Consider the following 23,934-nt stretch of genomic DNA (forward strand, 5'->3'; position numbering starts at 1 on the left):
TTCCAATGTTTCACTTCAGGTTTACTGTATCCCTCTGACGTTCTTATTGACGATGAAACACAGAAATTGCATCGGAATTAAATACAAAAGGCACAACGTCGACTTAAGTACAAGAAGACTGACTCTTCTTACTGCCAATGTTTTGAACCATTCCTTTGACACTAGTTATAGATTCCGATGCTTCACTTCAGGTTTACTGTATCCCTTACACCTTCTTATTGACGATGAAACACAGAAATTGCATCGGAATTAAATACAAAAGGCACAACGTCGAGTTAAGTACAAGAAGACTGACTCTTCCTACTGTCTATGTTTTGAACCATTCCTGTGACACTAGTTATTTATTCCGATGCTTCACATCTGGTTTACTGTATCCCTCTGACCTTCTTTTTGACGATGAAACACAGAAATTGCTTCGGAATTAAATAGAAAAGGCACAATGCCGACTTAAGTACAAGAAGACTGACACTTCCTACTGTCTATGTTTTGAACCATTCCCGTGACACTAGTTATAGATTCCGATGTTTCACTTCAGGTTTACTGTATCCCTTACAACCTTCTTATTGACGATGAAACACTGAAATTGCATCGGAATTAAATACAAAATGCATAATATTGACTTAAGTACAAGAAGACTGACACATCTTACTGTCTATGTTTTGAACCATTCCTGTGACACAAGTTATGGATTCGGATGCTTCACTTAAGGTTTACTGTATCCCTCTGACCTTCTCATTGACGATGAAACAGAGAAATTGCATCGGAATTAAATACAAAAGGCACAATGCCGACTTGAGTACAAGAAGACTGACTCTTCGTACTGACTATGTCTTGAACCATTCCTGTGACACTAGTTATAGATTACCATGATTCACTTCAGGTTTACTGTATCCCTTGGACCTTCTTATTGACGATGAAACACAGAAATTGCATCAGAATTAAATAGAAAAGGTACAATGCCGACTTAAGTACAAGAAGACTGACTCCTCTTACAGTCTATGTTTTGAACCATTCCTGTGACACTAGTTATAAATACCGATGCTTCACTTCAGGTTTACTATATAACTTGGACCTTCTTATTGACGATGAAACACAGAAATTGCATCGGAATTAAATAGAAAAGGCACAATGCCGACTTAAGTACAAGATGACTGACTCTTCATACTGTCTACGTTTTGAACCATTACTGTGACACTAGTTATAGATTCCGATGCTTCACTCCAGGTTTACTGTATCCATTGGACCTTCTTATTGACGATGAAACACCGAAATTGCATCGGAATTAAATAGAAAAGGCACAATGCCGACTTAAGTACAAGAAGACTGACTCTTCCTACTGTCTATGATTTAAACCATTCCTGTGACACTACTTATAGATGCCGTTGCTTCACTTCAGGTTTACTGTATCCCTTGGACCTTCTTATTGACGATGAAACACAGAAATTGCATCGGAATTAAATAGAAAAGCGACAATGCCGACTAAAGTACAAGAAGACTGACTCTTCTTACTATCTATGTTTTGAACCATTCCAGTGGCACTAGTTATAGAATCCGATGCTTCACTTCGGGTTTACTGTATGCCTTACACCTTCTTATTGACGATGAATCACTGAAATTGCATCGGAATTAAATACAAGAGGCACAATGCCGACTTAAGTACAAGAAGACTGACCCTTCTTACTGTCTATGATTTGATCCATTCCTGTGACACCAGTTATAGTTTCGGATGCTTCACTTCAGGTTTACTGTATTCCTCTGACCTTCTTATTGACGATGAAACACAGAAATTGCATCGGAATGAAATACAAAAGGCACAATGCCGACTTACGTACAAGAAGACTGACTCTTGCTACTGTCTATGTTTTGAACCATTCCTGTGACACTAGTTATAGATTCCGATGCCTCACATCAAGTTTACAGTATCCCTCCGACCTTCTTTTTGACGATGAAACACAGAAATTGCATCGGAATTAAATACAAAAGGAACAAAGCCGACTTAAGTACAAATGACTGACTCTTCCGACTGTCTATGTTTTTTAACGATTCCTGTAACATGAGTTATAGATTCCGATGCTTCACTCCAGGTTTACTGTATCCATTGGACCTTCTTATCGACGATGAAACACAAAAAATGGATCGGAATTAAATACAAAAGGCACACTGCCGACTTAGGTACAAGAAGACTGACTCTTCTTACTGTCTATGTTTTGAACCATTCCAGTGAAACTAGTTATAGATTCCGATGCTTCAATTCACGTTTACTGTATCCCTTGGACCTTCTTATTGCCGATGAAACAAAGAAATTGCATCGGAATTAAATAGAAAAGGCACAATGCCGACTTAAGTACGAGAAGACTGACTCTTCCTACTGTCTATGTTTTGAAACATTCCTGTGACACTAGTTATAGATTCCGATGCTTCACTTCAGGTTTACTGTATCCCTTGGACCTTCTTATTGACGATGAAACACAGAAATTGCATCGGAATTAAATAGAAAAGTCACAATGCCGACTAAAATACAAGAAGACTGACTCTTCTTACTATCTATGTTTTGAACAATTCCAGTGAAACTAGTTATAGATTCCGATGCTTCAATTCACGTTTACTGTATCCCTTGGACCTTCTTATTGCCGATGAAACACAGAAATTGCATCGGAATTAAATACAAGAGGCACAATGCCGACTTAAGTACAAGAAGACTGACCCTTCTTACTGTCTATGATTTGATCCATTCCTGTGACACCAGTTATAGTTTCGGATGCTTCACTTCAGGTTTACTGTATTCCTCTGACCTTCTTATTGACGATGAAACACAGAAATTGCATCGGAATTAAATACAAAAGGCACACTGCCGACTTAGGTACAAGAAGACTGACTCTTCTTACTGTCTATGTTTTGAACCATTCCTGTGACACTAGTTATAGATTCCGATGCTTCACTTCAGGTTTACTGTATCCCTTGGACCTTCTTAATGACGATGAAACACAGAAATTGCATCGGAATTAAATAGAAAAGGCACAATGCCGACTTAAGTACAAGAAGACTGACTCTTCCTACTGTCTATGTTTTGAAACATTCCTGTGACACTAGTTATAGATTCCGATGCTTCACTTCAGGTTTACTGTATCCCTTGGACCTTCTTATTGACGATGAAACACAGAAATTGCATCGGAATTAAATAGAAAAGTCACAATGCCGACTAAAATACAAGAAGACTGACTCTTCTTACTATCTATGTTTTGAACAATTCCAGTGAAACTAGTTATAGATTCCGATGCTTCAATTCACGTTTACTGTATCCCTTGGACCTTCTTATTGCCGATGAAACACAGAAATTGCATCGGAATTAAATACAAAAGGCACAATGCCGACTTAAGTACAAGAAGACTGACTCTTCTTACTGGCTGTTTAGAACCATTCCTGTGACACTAGTTATAGATTCCGATGCTTCACGGCAGGTTTACTGTATCCCTCTGACCTTCTTATTTACGATGAAACACAGAAAATGGATCGGAATTAAATACAAAAGGCACAATGCCGACTTAAGTACAAGAAGACTGACTTTTCTTACAGTCTATGTTTTGAACCAGTCCTGTAACACTAGTTATCGATTCTGATGCTTCACTTCAGGCTTACTGTATCACGTGGACCTTCGTATTGGCGATGAAACACAGAAATTGCATCGGAATTAAATAGAAATGGCACTATGCCGACTTAAGTACAAGTAGACTGACTCTTCCTACTGTCTACGTTTTGAACCATTCCTGTGACACTAGTTATAGATTCCGATGCTTCACTTCAGGTTTACTGTATCCCTTGGACCTTCTTGTTGACGATGAAACACAGAAATTACATCGCAAGTAAATAGAAAAGCCACAATGCCGTCTTAAGTACAAGAAGACTGACTCTTCCTACTGTCTATGTTTTGAACCATTCCTGTGACACTAGTTATAGATTCCGATGCTTCATATCCGGTTTACTGTATCCCTCTGACATTCTTTATGACGATGAAACACAGAAATTGCATCGGAATTAAATAGAAAAGGCACATTGCCGACTTAAGTACAAGAAGACTGACCCTACCTACTGTCTATGTTTTGAACCATTCCCGTGACACTAGTAATAGATTCCGATGCTTCACTTCAGGTTTACTGTATCCCTCTGACCTTCTTATTGACGATGAAACACAGAAATTGCATCGGAATTAAATACAAAAGGCACAATGCCGACTTAAGTACAAGAAGACTGACTCTTCTTACAGTCTATGTTTTGAACCATTCCTGTGACACTAGTTATAGAGTCCGATGCTTCACTTCAGGTTTACTGTATCCCTTGGACCTTCTTATTGACGATGAAACACAGAAATTTCATCGGAATTAAATACAAAAGGCATAATGCCGACTTAAGTACAAGAAAACTTACTCTTCTTAATAACTGTTTTGAACCATTCCTGTGACACTAGTTATAGATTACAATGCTTCACTTCAGGTTTACTGTATCCCTCTGACGTTCTTATTGATGATGAAGCACAGAAATTGCATCGGAATTAAATACAAAAGGCACAACGTCGACTTAAGAACAAGAAGACTGACTCTTCTTACTGTCAATGTTTTGAACCATTCCTGTGACACTAGTTATAGATTCCGATGCTTCACTTCAGGTTTACTGTATCCCTTGGACTTCTTATTGACGATGAAACACAGAAATTGCATCGGAATTAGAAAGAAAAGCTACAATGGCGACTTAAGTACAAGAAGACTGACTCTTCCTACTGTCTTTGCTTTGAACCATTCCTGTGACACTAGTTATAGATTCCGATGCTTCACATCTGGTTTACTGTATCCCTCTGACCTTCTTTTTGACGATGAAACACAGAAATTGCTTCGGATTTAAATAGAAAAAGCACAATGCCGACTTAAGTACAAGAAGACTGACTCTTCCTACTGTCTATGTTTTGAACCATTCCCGTGACACTAGTTATAGATTCCGATGCTTCACTTCAGGTTTACTGTATCCCTTACATCTTCTTATTGACGATGAAACACTGAAATTGCATCGGAATTAAATACAAAATGCATAATACTGACTTAAGTACAAGAAGACTGACACATCTTACTGTCTATGATTTGAACCATTCCTGTGACACAAGTTATGGATTCGGATGCTTCACTTAAGGTTTACTGTATCCCTCTGACCTTCTCATTGACGATGAAACAGAGGAATTGCATCGGAATTAAATACAAAAGGCACAATGCCGACTTGAGTACAAGAAGACTGACTCTTCGTACTGACTATGTCTTGAACCATTCCTGTGACACTAGTTATAGATTACGATGATTCACTTCAGGTTTACTGTATCCCTTGGACCTTCTTATTGACGATGAAACACAGAAATTGCATCAGAATTAAATAGAAAAGGTACAATGCCGACTTAAGTACAAGAAGACTGACTCCTCTTACAGTCTATGTTTTGAACCATTCCTGTGACACTAGTTATAAATACCGATGCTTCACTCCAGGTTTACTATATCCCTTGGACCTTCTTATTGACGATGAAACACAGAAATTGCATCGGAATTAAATAGAAAAGGCACAATGCCGACTTACGTACAAGATGACTGACTCTTCTTACTGTCTACGTTTTGAACCATTACTGTGACACTAGTTATAGATTCCGATGCTTCACTCCAGGTTTACTGTATCCATTGGACCTTCTTATTGACGATGAAACACCGAAATTGCATCGGAATTAAATAGAAAAGGCACAATGCCGACTTAAGTACAAGAAGACTGACTCTTCCTACTGTCTATGTTTTAAACCATTCCTGTGACACTACTTATAGATGCCGTTGCTTCACTTCAGGTTTACTGTATCCCTTGGACCTTCTTATTGACGATGAAACACAGAAATTGCATCGGAATTAAATAGAAAAGCCACAATGCCGACTAAAGTACAAGAAGACTGACTCTTCTTACTATCTATGTTTTGAACCATTCCAGTGACACTAGTAATAGATTCCGATGCTTCAATTGACGTATACTGTATCCCTTGGACCTTCTTATTGACGATGAAACACAGAATGTGCATGGGAATGAAATACAAAAGGCACAATGCCGATTTAAGTACAAGAAGACTGACTCTTCTTACTGACTGTTTAGAACCAGTCCTGTGACACTATTTATAGATTCCGATGCTTCACGTCAGGTTTACTGTATCCCTCTGACCTACTTATTGACGATGAAACACAGAAATTGCATCGGAATTTAATAGAAAAGGCACTATGTCGACTTAAGTACAAGTAGACTGACTCTTCCTACCGTCTAAGTTTTGAACCATTACTGTGACACTAGTTATAGATTCCGATGCTTCACTTCCGGTTTACTGTATCCTTTGGACCCTCTTATTGACGATGAAACACAGAAATTGCATCGGAATTAAATAGAAAAGCCACAATGCCGTCTTAAGTACAAGACGACTGACTCTTCCCACTGTCTATGTTTTGAACCATTCCAGTGACACTAGTTATGGATTCCGATGCTTCACATCCGGTTTACTGTATCCCTCTGACCTTCTTTATGTCGATGAAACACAGAAATTGCATCGGAATTAAATAGAAAAGGCACAATGCCGACTTAAGTACAAGAAGATTGATTCTTCCTACTGTCTATGTTTTGAAAAATTCCCGTGACACTAGTTATAGATTCCAATGCTTCACTTCAGGTTTACGGTATCCCTCTGACCTTCTTATTGATGAAGAAACACAGAAATTGCATCGGAATTAAATACAAAAAGCACAATGCCGACTTAAGTACAAGAAGACTTACTCTTCTTATTGTCTATGTTTTGAACCATTCCTGTGAAACTAGTTATAGATTCCGATGCTTCACTTTAGGTTTACTGTGTGCCTTGGACCTCCTTATTGACGATGAAAACCAGAAATTGCATCGGGATTATATACAAAATGCACAATGCCGACTTAAGTACAAGAAGACTGACTCTTCTTACTGACTGTTTTGAACCATTCCTGTGACACTAGTTATAGATTCCGATGCTTCACATCAGGTTTACTGTATCCCTCTGACCATCTTATTGACGATGAAACACAGAAATTGCATCAGAATTAAATACAAAAGGCACAATGCCAACATAAGTACAAGAAGACTGACTCTTCTTATTGACTATGTTTTGAACCATTCCTGTGACACTAGTTATAGATTACGATGCTTCACTGCAGGTTTACTGTATCCCTTGGACCTTCGTATTGACGATGAAACACAGAAATTGCAACGGAATTAAATACAAACGGCACAATGCCGACTTAAGTACAAGAAGACTGACTCTTCTTACTGACTAAGTTTCGAACCATTCCTGTGACACTAGTTATAGTTTCCGATGCTTCACTTCAGGTTTACTCTATCCCTAGGACCTTCTTGTTGGCGATGAAATACAGAAATTGCATCGGAATTAAAGAGAAAAGGCACAATGCCGACTTAAGTACAAGAAAACTGACTCTTCTTACTGTCTATGTTTTGAACCATTCCTGTGACACTAGTTGTAGATTCTGATGCTTCACTTCAGGTTTACTGTATCCCTTGGACCGTCTTATTGACGATAAAACACAGAAATTGCATCGGAATTAAATACAAAAGCACAATGTAGACTTAAGTACATGAAGACGGACTCTTCTTACTGACTGTTTTGAACCGTTCCTGTGACACTAGTTATAGATTCCGATGCTTCACTTCAGGTTTACTGTATCCCTTTGGCCTTCTAATTGACGATGAAACACAGAAATTGCATCGGACTTAAATACAAAAGGCACAATGTCGACTTAAGAACAGTATTACTGACTCTACTTACTGTCAATGTTTTGAACCTTTCCTGTGACACTAGTTATAAATTCGAATGCTTCACTTCATGTTTACTGTATCCCTCTGACCTTCTTATTGACGATGAAACACAGAAACTGCATCGGATTTAAATACAAAAGGCACAATACCGACTTAAGTACAAGAAGACTGACTCCTCCCATTGTCTATGTTTTGAACCATTCCTGTGACACTAGTTATAGATTCGAATGCTTCACTTCAGGTTTACTATATCCCTTGGACCTTCTTATTGACGATGAAACACAGAAATTGCATCGGAAATAAATAGAAAAGGCACAATGCCGACTTAAGTACAAGAGGACTGACTCTTCTTACTGTCTATGTTATGAACCATTCCTGTGACGCTAGTTACAGATTCCGACGCTTCACTTCAGGGTTACTGTATCCCTCCGACCTTCTTATTGACGATGAAACACAGAAATTGCATCGGAATTAAATAGAAAAGGCACAATGCCGACTTAAGTACAAGAAGACTGACTCTTCCTACTGTCTACGTTTTGAGCCAATTCTGTGACACTAGTTATAGATTCCGATGCTTCACTTCAGGTTTACTGTATCCCTTGGACGTTCTTATTGACGATGAAACACAGAAATTGCATGGGAATTAAATACAAAAGGCACAATGCCGACTTAAGTACAAGAAGACTGACTCTTCTTACAGTCTATGTTTTGAACCAGTCCTGTAACACTAGTTATCGATTCTGATGCTTCACTTCAGGCTTACTGTATCACGTGGACCTTCGTATTGACGATGAAACACAGAAATTGCATCGGAATTAAATAGAAAAGGCGCAATGCCGACTTAAGTACAAGAAGACTGACCCTACCTACTGTCTATGTTTTGAACCATTCCCGTGACACTAGTAATAGATTCCGATGCTTCACTTCAGGTTTACTGTATCCCCCTGACCTTCTTATTGACGATGAAACACAGAAATTGCATCGGAATTAAATACAAAAGGCACAATGCCGACTTAAGTACAAGAAGACTGACTCTTCTTACAGTCTATGTTTTGAACCATTCCTGTGACACTAGTTATAGATTCCGATGCTTCACTTCAGGTTTACTGTATCCCTTGGACCTTCTTATTGACGATGAAACACAGAAATTGCATCGGAATTAAATACAAAAGGCACAATGCCGACTTAAGTACAAGAAAACTGACTCTTCTTAATAACTGTTTTGAACCATTCCTGTGACACTAGTTATAGATTAGAATGCCTCACTTCAGGTTTACTGTATCCCTCTGACGTTCTTATTGACGATGAAACACAGAAATTGCATCGGAATTAAATACAAAAGGCACAACGTCGACTTAAGAACAAGAAGACTGACTCTTCTTACTGTCAATGTTTTGAACCATTCCTGTGACACTAGTTATAGATTCCGATGCTTCACTTCAGGTTTACTGTATCCCGTACACCTTCCTATTGACGATGAAACACAGAAATTGCATCGGAATTAAATACAAAATGCACAAAGCCGACTTAAGGAAAAAAAGACTGACTCTTTCTGCTGTCTATGTTTTGAACCATTCCTGTGACACTAGTTATAGATTCCGATGCTTCACCTCAGGTTCACTGTATCCCTCTGACCCTCTTATTGACGATGAAACACAGAAATTGCATCGGAATTAAATAGAAAAGGCACAATGCCGACTTAAGTACAAGAAGACTGACTCTTCCTACTGTCTATGTTTTGAACCATTCCCGTGACACTAGTTATAGATTCCGATGCTTCACTTCAGGTTTACTGTGTCCCTTACATCTTCTTATTGACGATGAAACACTGAAATTGCATCGGAATTAAATACAAAATGCATAATATTGACTTAAGTACAAGAAGACTGACACATCTTACTGTCTATGTTTTGAACCATTCCTGTGACACAAGTTATGGATTCGGATGCTTCACTTAAGGTTTACTGTATCCCTCTGACCTACTCATTGACGATGAAACAGAGAAATTGCATCGGAATTAAATACAAAAGGCACAATGCCGACTTGAGTACAAGAAGACTGACTCTTCGTACTGACTATGTCTTGAACCATTCCTGTGACACTAGTTATAGATTACGATGATTCACTTCAGGTTTACTGTATCCCTTGGACCTTCTTATTGACGATTAAACACAGAAATTGCATCAGAATTAAATAGAAAAGGTACAATGCCGACTTAAGTACTAGAAGACTGACTCCTCTTACAGTCTATGTTTTGAACCATTCCTGTGACACTAGTTATAAATACCGATGCTTCACTTCAGGTTTACTATATCCCTTGGACCTTCTTATTGACGATGAAACACAGAAATTGCATCGGAATTAAATAGAAAAGGCACAATGCCGACTTACGTACAAGATGACTGACTCTTCTTACTGTCTACGTTTTGAACCATTACTGTGACACTAGTTATAGATTCCGATGCTTCACTCCAGGTTTACTGTATCCATTGGACCTTCTTATTGACGATGAAACACCGAAATTGCATCGGAATTAAATAGAAAAGGCACAATGCCGACTTAAGTACAAGAAGACTGACTCTTCCTACTGTCTTTGTTTTAAACCATTCCTGTGACACTACTTATAGATGCCGTTGCTTCACTTCAGGTTTACTGTATCCCTTGGACCTTCTTATTGACGATGAAACACAGAAATTGCATCGGAATTAAATAGAAAAGCCACAATGCCGACTAAAGTACAAGAAGACTGACTCTTCTTACTATCTATGTTTTGAACCATTCCAGTGACACTAGTAATAGATTCCGATGCTTCAATTGACGTATACTGTATCCCTTGGACCTTCTTATTGACGATGAAACACAGAATGTGCATGGGAATGAAATACAAAAGGCACAATGCCGATTTAAGTACAAGAAGACTGACTCTTCTTACTGACTGTTTAGAACCATTCCTGTGACACTAGTTATAGATTCCGATGCTTCACGTCAGGTTTACTGTATCCCTCTGACCTACTTATTGACGATGAAACACAGAAATTGCATCGGAATTTAATAGAAATGGCACTATGTCGACTTAAGTACAAGTAGACTGACTCTTCCTACTGTCTAAGTTTTGAACCATTCCTGTGACACTAGTTATAGATTCCGATGCTTCACTTCCGGTTTACTGTATCCCTTGGACCCTCTTATTGACGATGAAACACAGAAATTGCATCGGAATTAAATAGAAAAGCCACAATACCGTCTTAAGTACAAGACGACTGACTCTTCCCACTGTCTATGTTTTGAACCATTCCAGTGACACTAGTTATAGATTCCGATGCTTCACATCCGGTTTACTGTATCCCTCTGACCTTCTTTATGTCGATGAAACACAGAAATTGCATCGGAATTAAATAGAAAAGGCACAATGCCGACTTAAGTACAAGAAGATTGATTCTTCCTACTGTCTATGATTTGAAAAATTCCCGTGACACTAGTTATAGATTCCAATGCTTCACTTCAGGTTTACTGTATCCCTCTGACCTTCTTATTGATGATGAAACACAGAAAATGCATCGGAATTAAATACAAAAAGCACAATGCCGACTTAAGTACAAGAAGACTTACTCTTCTTATTGTCTATGTTTTGAACCATTCCTGTGAAACTAGTTATAGATTCCGATGCTTCGCTTTAGGTTTACTGTGTCCCTTGGACCTCCTTATTGACGATGAAAACCAGAAATTGCATCGGGATTATATACAAAATGCACAATGCCGACTTAAGTACAAGAAGACTGACTCTTCTTACTGACTGTTTTGAACCATTCCTGTGACACTAGTTATAGATTCCGATGCTTCACTTCAGGTTTACTGTATCCCTCTGACCATCTTATTGACGATGAAACACAGAAATTGCATCAGAATTAAATACAAAAGGCACAATGCCAACATAAGCACAAGAAGACTGACTCTTCTTATTGACTATGTTTTGAACCATTCCTGTGACACTAGTTATAGATTACGATGCTTCACTGCAGGTTTACTGTATCCCTTGGACCTTCGTATTGACGATGAAACACAGAAATTGCAACGGAATTAAATACAAACGGCACAATGCCGACTTAAGTACAAGAAGACTGACTCTTCTTACTGACTAAGTTTCGAACCATTCCTGTGACACTAGTTATAGTTTCCGATGCTTCACTTCAGGTTTACTCTATCCCTAGGACCTTTTTGTTGGCGATGAAATACAGAAATTGCATCGGAATTAAATAGAAAAGGCACAATGCCGACTTAAGTACAAGAAAACTGACTCTTCTTACTGTCTATGTTTTGAACCATTCCTGTGACACTAGTTCTAGATTCTGATGCTTCACTTCAGGTTTACTGTATCCCTTGGACCGTCTTATTGACGATAAAACACAGAAATTGCATCGGAATTAAATACAAAAGCACAATGCCGACTTAAGTACATGAAGACTGACTCTTCTTACTGACTGTTTTGAACCATTCCTGTGACACTAGTTATAGATTCCGATGCTTCACTTCAGGTTTACTGTATCCCTTTGGCCTTCTAAGTGACGATGAAACACAGAAATTGCATCGGACTTAAATACAAAAGGCACAATGTCGACTTAAGAACAGTAATACTGACTCTACTTACTGTCTATGTTTTGAACCTTTCCTGTGACACTAGTTATAGATTCGGATGCTTCACTTCAGGTTTACTGTATCCCTCTGACCTTCTTATTGACGATGAAACACAGAAACTGCATCGGATTTAAATACAAAAGGCACAATACCGACTTAAGTACAAGAAGACTGACTCCTCCCATTGTCTATAATTTGAACCATTCCTGTGACACTAGTTATAGATTCGAATGCTTCACTTCAGGTTTACTATATCCCGTGGACCTTCTTATTGACGATGAAACACAGAAATTGCATCGGAAATAAATAGAAAAGGCACAATGCCGACTTAAGTACAAGAGGACTGACTCTTCTTACTGTCTATGTTATGAACCATTCCTGTGACGCTAGTTGCAGATTCCGACGCTTCACTTCAGGGTTACTGTATCCCTCCGACCTTCTTATTGACGATGAAACACAGAAATTGCATCGGAATTAAATAGAAAAGGCACAATGCCGACTTAAGTACAAGAAGACTGACTCTGCCTACTGTCTATGTTTTGAGCCAATTCTGTGACACTAGTTATAGATTCCGATGCTTCACTTCAGGTTTACTGTATCCCTTGGACGTTCCTATTGACGATGAAACACAGAAATTGCATGGGAATTAAATAGAAAAGGCACAATGCCGACTTTAGTACAAGAAGTCTGACTCTTCTTACTGACTATGTTTTGAACCACTCCTGTGACGCTAGTTACAGATTCCGATGCTTCACTTCAGGTTTACTAAATCCCTTGGACCTTCTTATTGACGATGAAACACAGAAATTGCATCGGAATTAAATACAAAAGGCACAATGCCGACTTAAGTACAAGAAGACTGACTCTTCCTACTGTCTATGTTTTGAACCATTCCTGTGACACTAGTTATAGATTCCGATGCCTCACTTCAGGTTTACTGTATCCCTCCGACCTCCTTTATCGACGATGAAACACAGAAATTGCATCGGAATTAAATACAAATGGCACAATGCCGTCTTAAGTACAAGAAGACTGACTCATCCTACTGTCTATGCTTTGAACGATTCCTGTGACATTAGTTATAGATTCCGATGTTTCACTTCAGGTTCACTGTATCCTTTGGACCTTCTTATTGGCGATGAAATACAGAAATTGCATCGGAATTAAATAGAAAAGGCACAATGCAGACTTAAGTACAAGATGACTGACTCTTCTTACTGTCTATGTTTTGAACCATTCCTTTGACACTAGTTATAGATTCCGATGCTTCACTGCAGGTTTACTGTATCCCTTGGACCTTCTTATTAACGATGAAACACAGAAATTGCATCGGAATTAAATACCAAAGGCACAATGCCGACTTAAGTACAAGAAGACTGACTCTTCTTGCTGACTGTTTTGAACCATTCCTGTGACACTAGTTATAGATTCCGATGCTTCACTTTAGGTTTACTGTATCCCTCTGACCTTCTTATTGACGATGTAACATAGAAATTGCATCGGACTTAAATACAAAAGGCACAATGTCGACTTAAGTACAAGAATACTGACTCTTCTTACTGTCTATGTTTTGAACCATTACTGTGACACTAGTTATAGATTCCGATGCTTCACTTCAGGTTTACTGTATTCCTTACACCTTCTTATTGACGATGAATCACTGAAATTGCATCGGAATTAAATACAAAAGGCACAATGCCGACTTAAGTACAAGAAGACTGACCCTTCTTACTGTCTATGATTTGAACCATTCCTGTGACACCAGTTATAGATTCGGATGCTTAACTTCAGGTTTACTGTATTCCTCTGACCTTCTTATTGACGATGAAACACAGAAATTGCATCGGAATTAAATACAAAAGGCACAATGCCGACTTACGTACAAGAAGACTGACTCTTGCTACTGTCTATGTTTTGAACCATTCCTGTGACACTAGTTATAGATTCCGATGCCTCACATCAGGTTTACAGTATCCCTCCGACCTTCTTTTTGACGATGAAACACAGAAATTGCATCGGAATTAAATACAAAAGGAACAATGCCGACTTAAGTACAAATGACTGACTCTTCCGACTGTCTATGTTTTTGAACGATTCCTCTAACATGAGTTATAGATTCCGATGCTTCACTTCAGGTTTACTGTATCCTTTGGACCTTCATATTGGCGACGAAATACAGTAATTGCATCGGAATTAAATGGAAAAGGCACAATGCCGACTTAAGTACAAGAGGACTGACTCTTCCTACTGACTATCTTTTGAACTATTCCTGTGACACTAGTTATAGATTCCGATGCCTCACCTCACGTTCACTGTATCCTTCTGACCTTCTTATTGACGATGAAACACAGAAATTGCATCGGAATTAAATAGAAAAGGCACATTCCGTCTTAGGTACAAGCAGACTGGCTCTTCTGAGTGTCTATGCTTTGAACCATTCCTGTGACGCTAGTTTCAGATTCCGATGCTTCACTTCAGGTTTACTGTATCCCTTGGACCTTCTTATTGACGATGAAACACAAAAATTGCATCGGAATTAAATAAAAAAAGCACAATGCCGACTTAAGTACAAGAAGACTTACTCTTCTTATTGTCTATGATTTGAACCATTCCTGTGAAACTAGTTATAGATTCCGATGCTTCACTTAAGGTTTACTGTGTCCCTTGGACCTCCTTATTGACGATGAAAACCAGAAATTGCATCGATATTAAATACAAAATGCACAATGCCGACATAAGTACAAGGAGACTGACTCTTCTTACTGACTGTTTTGAACCATTCCTGTGACACTAGTTATAGATTCCGATGCTTCACTTCAGGTTTACTGTGTCCCTCTGACCATCTTATTGACGATGAAACACAGAAATTGCATTAGAATTAAATACAAAAGGCACAATGCCAACATAAGTACAAGAAGACTGACTCTTCTTATTGACTATGTTTTGAGCCATTCCTGTGACACTAGTTATAGATTACGATGCTTCACTTCAGGTTTACTGTATCCCTTGGACCTTGTTTTTGACGATGAAACACAGAAATTGCATCGGAATTAAATACAAAAGGCAGAATGCCGACTTAAGTACAAGAAGACTGACCCTTCTTACTGTCTTTGTTCTGAACCATTATTGTGACACCAGTTATAGATTCGGATGCTTCACTTCAGGTTTACTGTATTCCTCTGACCTTCTTATTGACGATGAAACACAGAAATTGCATCGGAATTAAATACAAAAGGCACAATGCCGACTTACGTACACGTAGACGGACTTTTGCTACTGTCTATGTTTTGAACCATTCCTGTGACACTAGTTATAGATTCCGATGCCTCACTTCAGGTTTACAGTATCCCTCCGACCTTCTTTTTGACGATGAAACACCGAAATTGCATCGGAATTAAATACAAAAGGCACAATGCCGACGTAAGTACAAATGACTGACTCTTCCGACTGTCTATGTTTTTGAACGATTCCAGTAACATGAGTTATAGATTCCGACGCTTCACTTCAGGTTTACTGTATCCTTTGGACCTTCATATTGGCGACGAAATACAGTAATTGCATCGGATTTAAATGAAAAAGGCACAATGCCGACTTAAGTACAAGAGGACTGACTCTTCCTACTAACTATCTTTTGAACTATTCCTGTGACACTAGTTATAGATTCCGATGCCTCACCTCAGGTTCACTGTATCCTTCTGACCTTCTTATTGACGATGAAACACAGAAATTGCATCGTAATTAAATAGAAAAGCCACAATGCCGTCTTAAGTACAAGACGACTGACTCTTCCCACTGTCTATGTTTTGAACCATTCCAGTGACACTAGTTATAGATTCCGATGCTTCACATCCGGTTTACTGTATCCCTCTGACCTTCTTTATGTCGATGAAACACAGAAATTGCATCGGAATTAAATAGAAAAGGCACAATGCCGACTTAAGTACAAGAAGTTTGATTCTTCCTACTGTCTATGATTTGAAAAATTCCCGTGACACTAGATATAGATTCCAATGCTTCACTTCAGGTTTACTGTATCCCTCTGACCTTCTTATTGATGATGAAACACAGAAAATGCATCGGAATTAAATACAAAAAGCACAATGCCGACTTAAGTACAAGAAGACTTACTCTTCTTATTGTCTATGTTTTGAACCATTCCTGTGAAACTAGTTATAGATTCCGATGCTTCGCTTTAGGTTTACTGTGTCCCTTGGACCTCCTTATTGACGATGAAAACCAGAAATTGCATGGGGATTATATACAAAATGCACAATGCCGACTTAAGTACAAGAAGACTGACTCTTCTTACTGACTGTTTTGAACCATTCCTGTGACACTAGTTATAGATTCCGATGCTTCACTTCAGGTTTACCGTATCCCTCTGACCATCTTATTGACGATGAAACACAGAAATTGCATCAGAATTAAATACAAAAGGCACAATGCCAACATAAGTACAAGAAGACTGACTCTTCTTATTGACTATGTTTTGAACCATTCCTGTGACACTAGTTAAGATTACGATGCTTCACTGCAGGTTTACTGTATCCCTTGGACCTTCGTATTGACGATGAAACACAGAAATTGCAACGGAATTAAATACAAACGGCACAATGCCGACTTAAGTACAAGAAGACTGACTCTTCTTACTGACTAAGATTCGAACCATTCCTGTGACACTAGTTATAGTTTCCGATGCTTCACTTCAGGTTTACTCTATCCCTAGGACCTTCTTGTTGGCGATGAAATACAGAAATTGCATCGGAATTAAATAGAAAAGGCACAATGCCGACTTAAGTACAAGAAAACTGACTCTTCTTACTGTCTATGTTTTGAACCATTCCTGTGACACTAGTTGTAGATTCTGATGCTTCACTTCAGGTTTACTGTATCCCTTGGACCGTCTTATTGACGATAAAACACAGAAATTGCATCGGAATTAAATACAAAAGCACAATGCCGACTTAAGTACATGAAGACTGACTCTTCTTACTGACTGTTTTGAACCATTCCTGTGACACTAGTTATAGATTCCGATGCTTCACTTCAGGTTTACTGTATCCCTTTGGCCTTCTAAGTGACGATGAAACACAGAAATTGCATCGGACTTAAATACAAAAGGCACAATGTCGACTTAAGAACAGTAATACTGACTCTACTTACTGTCTATGTTTTGAACCTTTCCTGTGACACTAGTTATAGATTCGGATGCTTCACTTCAGGTTTACTGTATCCCTCTGACCTTCTTATTGACGATGAAACACAGAAACTGCATCGGATTTAAATACAAAAGGCACAATACCGACTTAAGTACAAGAAGACTGACTCCTCCCATTGTCTATGTTTTGAACCATTCCTGTGACACTAGTTATAGATTCGAATGCTTCACTTCAGGTTTACTATATCCCTTGGACCTTCTTATTGACGATGAAACACAGAAATTGCATCGGAAATAAATAGAAAAGGCACAATGCCGACTTAAGTACAAGAGGACTGACTCTTCTTACTGTCAATGTTATGAACCATTCCTGTGACGCTAGTTGCAGATTCCGACGCTTCACTTCAGGGTTACTGTATCCCTCCGACCTTCTTATTGACGATGAAACACAGAAATTGCATCGGAATTAAATAGAAAAGGCACAATGCCGACTTAAGTACAAGAAGACTGACTCTGCCTATTGTCTATGTTTTGAGCCAATTCTGTGACACTAGTTATAGATTCCGATGCTTCACTTCAGGTTTATTGTATCCCTTGGACGTTCTTATTGACGATGAAACACAGAAATTGCATGGGAATTAAATAGAAAAGGCACAATGCCGACTTTAGTACAAGAAGTCTGACTCTTGTTACTGACTATGTTTTGAACCACTCCTGTGACGCTAGTTACAGATTCCGATGCTTCACTTCAGGTTTACTAAATCCCTTGGACCTTCTTATTGACGATGAAACACAGAAATTGCATCGGAATTAAATACAAAAGGCACAATGCCGACTTAAGTACAAGAAGACTGACTCTTCCTACTGTCTATGTTTTGAACCATTCCTGTGACACTAGTTATAGATTCCGATGCCTCACTTCAGGTTTACTGTATCCCTCCGACCTCCTTTTTGACGATGAAACACAGAAATTGCATCGGAATTAAATACAAATGGCACAATGCCGTCTTAAGTACAAGAAGACTGACTCATCCTACTGTCTATGCTTTGAACGATTCCTGTGATATTAGTTATAGATTCCGATGTTTCACTTCAGGTTCACTGTATCCTTTGGACCTTCTTATTGGCGAAGAAATACAGAAATTGCATCGGAATTAAATAGAAAAAGGCACAATGCAGACTTAAGTACAAGATGACTGACTCTTCTTACTGTCTATGTTTTGAACCATTCCTTTGACACTAGTTATAGATTCCGATGCTTCACTGCAGGTTTACTGTATCCCTTGGACCTTCTTATTAACGATGAAACACAGAAATTGCATCGGAATTAAATACAAAAGGCACAATGCCGACTTAAGTACAAGAAGGCTGACTCTTCTTGCTGACTGTTTTGAACCATTCCTGTGACACTAGTTATAGATTCCGATGCTTCACTTTAGGTTTACTGTATCCCTCTGACCTTCTTATTGACGATGTAACATAGAAATTGCATCGGACTTAAATACAAAAGGCACAATGTCGACTTAAGTACAAGAATACTGACTCTTCTTACTGTCTATGTTTTGAACCATTACTGTGACACTAGTTATAGATTCCGATGCTTCACTTCAGGTTTACTGTATCCCCTACACCTTCTTATTGACGATGAATCACTGAAATTGCATCGGAATTAAATACAAAAGGCACAATGCCGACTTAAGTACAAGAAGACTGACCCTTCTTACTGTCTATGATTTGAACCATTCCTGTGACACCAGTTATACATTCGGATGCTTCACTTCAGGTTTACTGTATTCCTCTGACCTTCTTATTGACGATGAAAAACAGAAATTGCATCGGAATTAAATACAAAAGGCACAATGCCGACTTACGTACAAGAAGACTGACTCTTGCTACTGTCTATGTTTTGAACCATTCCTGTGACACTAGTTATAGATTCCGATGCCTCACATCAGGTTTACAGTATCCCTCCGACCTTCTTTTTGACGATGAAACACAGAAATTGCATCGGAATTAAATTCAAAAGGAACAATGCCGACTAAAGTACAAATGACTGACTCTTCCGACTGTCTATGTTTTTGAACGATTCCTGTAACATGAGTTATAGATTCCGATGCTTCACTTCAGGTTTACTGTATCCTTTGGACCTTCATATTGGCGACGAAATACAGTAATTGCATCGGAATTAAATGGAAAAGGCACAATGCCGACTTAAGTACAAGAGGACTGACTCTTCATACTGACTATCTTTTGAACTATTCCTGTGACACTAGTTATAGATTCCGATGCCTCACCTCACGTTCACTGTATCCTTCTGACCTTCTTATTGACGATGAAACACAGAAATTGCATCGGAATTAAATAGAAAAGGCACATTCCGTCTTAGGTACAAGCAGACTGGCTCTTCTGAGTGTCTATGCTTTGAACCATTCCTGTGACGCTAGTTTCAGATTCCGATGCTTCACTTCAGGTTTACTGTATCCCTTGGACCTTCTTATTGACGATGAAACACAAAAATTGCATCGGAATTAAATACAAAAAGCACAATGCCGACTTAAGTACAAGAAGACTTACTCTTCTTATTGTCTATGATATGAACCATTCCTGTGAAACTAGTTATAGATTCCGATGCTTCACTTTAGGTTTACTGTGTCCCTTGGACCTCCTTATTGACGATGAAAACCAGAAATTGCATCGATATTAAATACAAAATGCACAATGCCGACTTAAGTACAAGGAGACTGACTCTTCTTACTGACTGTTTTGAACCATTCCTGTGACACTAGTTATAGATTCCGATGCTTCACTTCAGGTTTACTGTATCCCTCTGACCATCTTATTGACGATGAAACACAGAAATTGCATCAGAATTAAATACAAAAGGCACAATGCCAACATAAGTACAAGAAGACTGACTCTTCTTATTGACTATGTTTTGAGCCATTCCTGTGACACTAGTTATAGATTACGATGCTTCACTTCAGGTTTACTGTATCCCTTGGACCTTGTTTTTGACGATGAAACACAGAAATTGCATCGGAATTAAATACAAAAGGCACAATGCCGACTTAAGTACAAGAAGACTGACCCTTCTTACTGTCTTTGTTCTGAACCATTCCTGTGACACCAGTTATAGATTCGGATGCTTCACTTCAGGTTTACTGTATTCCTCTGACCTTCTTATTGACGATGAAACACAGAAATTGCATCGGAATTAAATACAAAAGGCACAATGCCGACTTACGTACACGTAGACGGACTTTTGCTACTGTCTATGTTTGAACCATTCCTGTGACACTAGTTATAGATTCCGATGCCTCACTTCAGGTTTACAGTATCCCTCCGACCTTCTTTTTGACGATGAAACACCGAAATTGCATCGGAATTAAATACAAAAGGCACAATGCCGACTTAAGTACAAATGACTGACTCTTCCGACTGTCTATGTTTTTGAACGATTCCAGTAACATGAGTTATAGATTCCGACGCTTCACTTCAGGTTTACTGTATCCTTTGGACCTTCATATTGGCGACGAAATACAGTAATTGCATCGGATTTAAATGAAAAAGGCACAATGCCGACTTAAGTACAAGAGGACTGACTCTTCCTACTAACTATCTTTTGAACTATTCCTGTGACACTAGTTATAGATTCCGATGCCTCACCTCAGGTTCACTGTATCCTTCTGACCTTCTTATTGACGATGAAACACAGAAATTGCATCGGAATAAAAAAGAAAAGGCACAATGCCCTCTTAGGTACAAGCAGACTGGCTCTTCTTAGTGTCTATGCTTTGAACCATTCCTGTGAGGCTAGTTTCAGATTCCGATGCTTCACTTCAGGTTTACTGTATCCCTTGGACCTTCTTATTGACGATGAAACACAGAAATTGCATCGGACTTAAATACAAAAGGCACAATGTCGACTTAAGTGCAAGAATACTGTCTCTTCTTACTGTCTATCTTTTGAACCATTCCTGTGACACTAGTTATAGATTCGGATGCTTCACTTCAGGTTTTACTGTATCCCTCTGACCTTCTTATTGACGATGAAACACAGAAATTGCATCGGAATTAAAAACAAAAGGCACAATGCCGAATTAAGTACAAGAAGACTGACTCCTCCCACTGTCTATGTTTTGAGCCATTCCTGTGACACTAGTTATAGATTCCGATGCTTCACTTCAGGTTTACTGTATCCCTTGGACGTTCTTATTGACGATGAAACACAGAAATTGCATGGTAATTAAATAGAAAAGGCACAATGCCGACTTTAGTACAAGAAGACTGACTCTTCTCACTGACTATGTTTTGAACCACTCCTGTGACGCTAGTTACAGATTCCGATGCTTCACTTCAGGTTTACTAAATCCCTTGGACCTTCTTATTGACGATGAAACACAGATATTGCATCGGAATTAAATACAAAAGGCACAATGCCGACTTAAGTACAAGAAGACTGACTGTTCCTACTGTCTATGTTGTGAACCATTCCTGTGACACTAGTTATAGATTCCGATGCCTCACTTCAGTTTTACTGTATCCCTCCGACCTCCTTTTTGACGATGAAACACAGAAATTGCATCGGAATTAAATACAAATGGCACAATGCCGTCTTAAGTACAAGAAGACTGACTCATGCTACTGTCTATGCTTTGAACGATTTCTGTGACATTAGTTATAGATTCCGATGTTTCACTTCAGGTTCACTGTATCCTTAGGACCTTCTTATTGGCGATGAAATACAGAAATTGCATCGGAATTAAATAGAAAAGGCACAATGCAGACTTAAGTACAAGATGACTGACTCTTCTTACTGTATATGTTTTGAACCATTCCTTTGACACTAGTTATAGATTCCGATGCTTCACTTCAGGTTTACTGTATCCCTTGGACATTCTTATTGACGATGAAACACAGAAATTGCATCGGAATTAAATACAAAAGGCACAATGCCGACTTAAGTACAAGAAGACTGACTCTTCTTGCTGATTGTTTTGAACCATTCCTGTGACACTAGTTATAGATTCCGATGCTCCACTTTAGGTTTATTGTATACCTCAGACCATCTTATTGACGATGTAACATAGAAATTGCATCGGACTTAAATACAAAAGGCACAATGTCGACTTAAGTACAAGAACACTGTCTCTTCTTACCGTCTATGCTTTGAACCATTCCGGTGACACTAGTTATAGATTCCGATGCTTCACTTCAGGTTTACTGTATCCCTTACACCTTCTTATTGACGATGAAACACTGAAATTGCATCGGAATTAAATACAAAAGGCACAATGCCGACTTAAGTACAAGAAGACTGACCCTTCTTACTGTCTATGTTTTGAACCATTCCTGTGACACCAGTTATAGATTCGGATGCTTCACTTCTAGTTTACTGTATTCCTCTGACCTTCTAATTGACGATGAAACACAGAAATTGCATCGAAATAAATACAAAAGGCACAATGCCGACTTACGTACAAGAAGACTGACTCTTTCTACTGTCTATGTTTTGAACCATTCCTGTGACACTAGTTATAGATTCCGATGGCTCGCTTCAGGTTTACAGTATCCCTCCGACCTTCTTTTTGACGATGAAACACAGAAATTGCATAGGAATTAAATACAAAAGGCACAATGCCGACTTAAGTACAAATGACTGACTCTTCCGACTGTCTATGTTTTTGAACGATTCCTGTAACTTGAGTTATAGATACCGATGCTTCACTTCAGGTTTACTGTATCCTTTGGAACTTCATATTGGCGACGAAATACAGTAATTGCAACGGAATTAAATGGAAAAGGCACAATGCCGACTTAAGTACAAGAGGACTGACTCTTCCTACTGACTATCTTTTGAACTATTCCTGTGACACTAGTTATAGATTCCGATGCCTCACCTCAGGTTCACTTTATGCTTCTGACCTTCTTATTGACGATGAAACACAGAAATTGCAACGGAATTAAATAGAAAAGGCACAATGCCGTCTTAGGTACAAGCAGACTGGCTCTTCCTAGTGTCTATGCTTTGAACCATTCCTGTGACGCTAGTTTCAGATTCCGATGCTTCACTTCAGGTTTACTGTATCCCTTGGACCTTCTTATTGACGATGAAACACAGAAATTGCATCGGAATTAAATACAAAAGGCACAATGCCGACTTAAGTACAAGAAGACTGACTCATCTTACTGACTATGTTTTGAACCAATCCTGTGACAGTAGTTAGAGATTCCGATGCTTCCCTTCACGTTTACTGTATCCCTCTGACCTTCTTATTGGCGATGAAACACGG

This window comes from Schistocerca americana, chromosome 3 (assembly GCF_021461395.2).
Source record: "Schistocerca americana isolate TAMUIC-IGC-003095 chromosome 3, iqSchAmer2.1, whole genome shotgun sequence".
Lineage (NCBI taxonomy): Eukaryota > Metazoa > Arthropoda > Insecta > Orthoptera > Acrididae > Schistocerca > Schistocerca americana.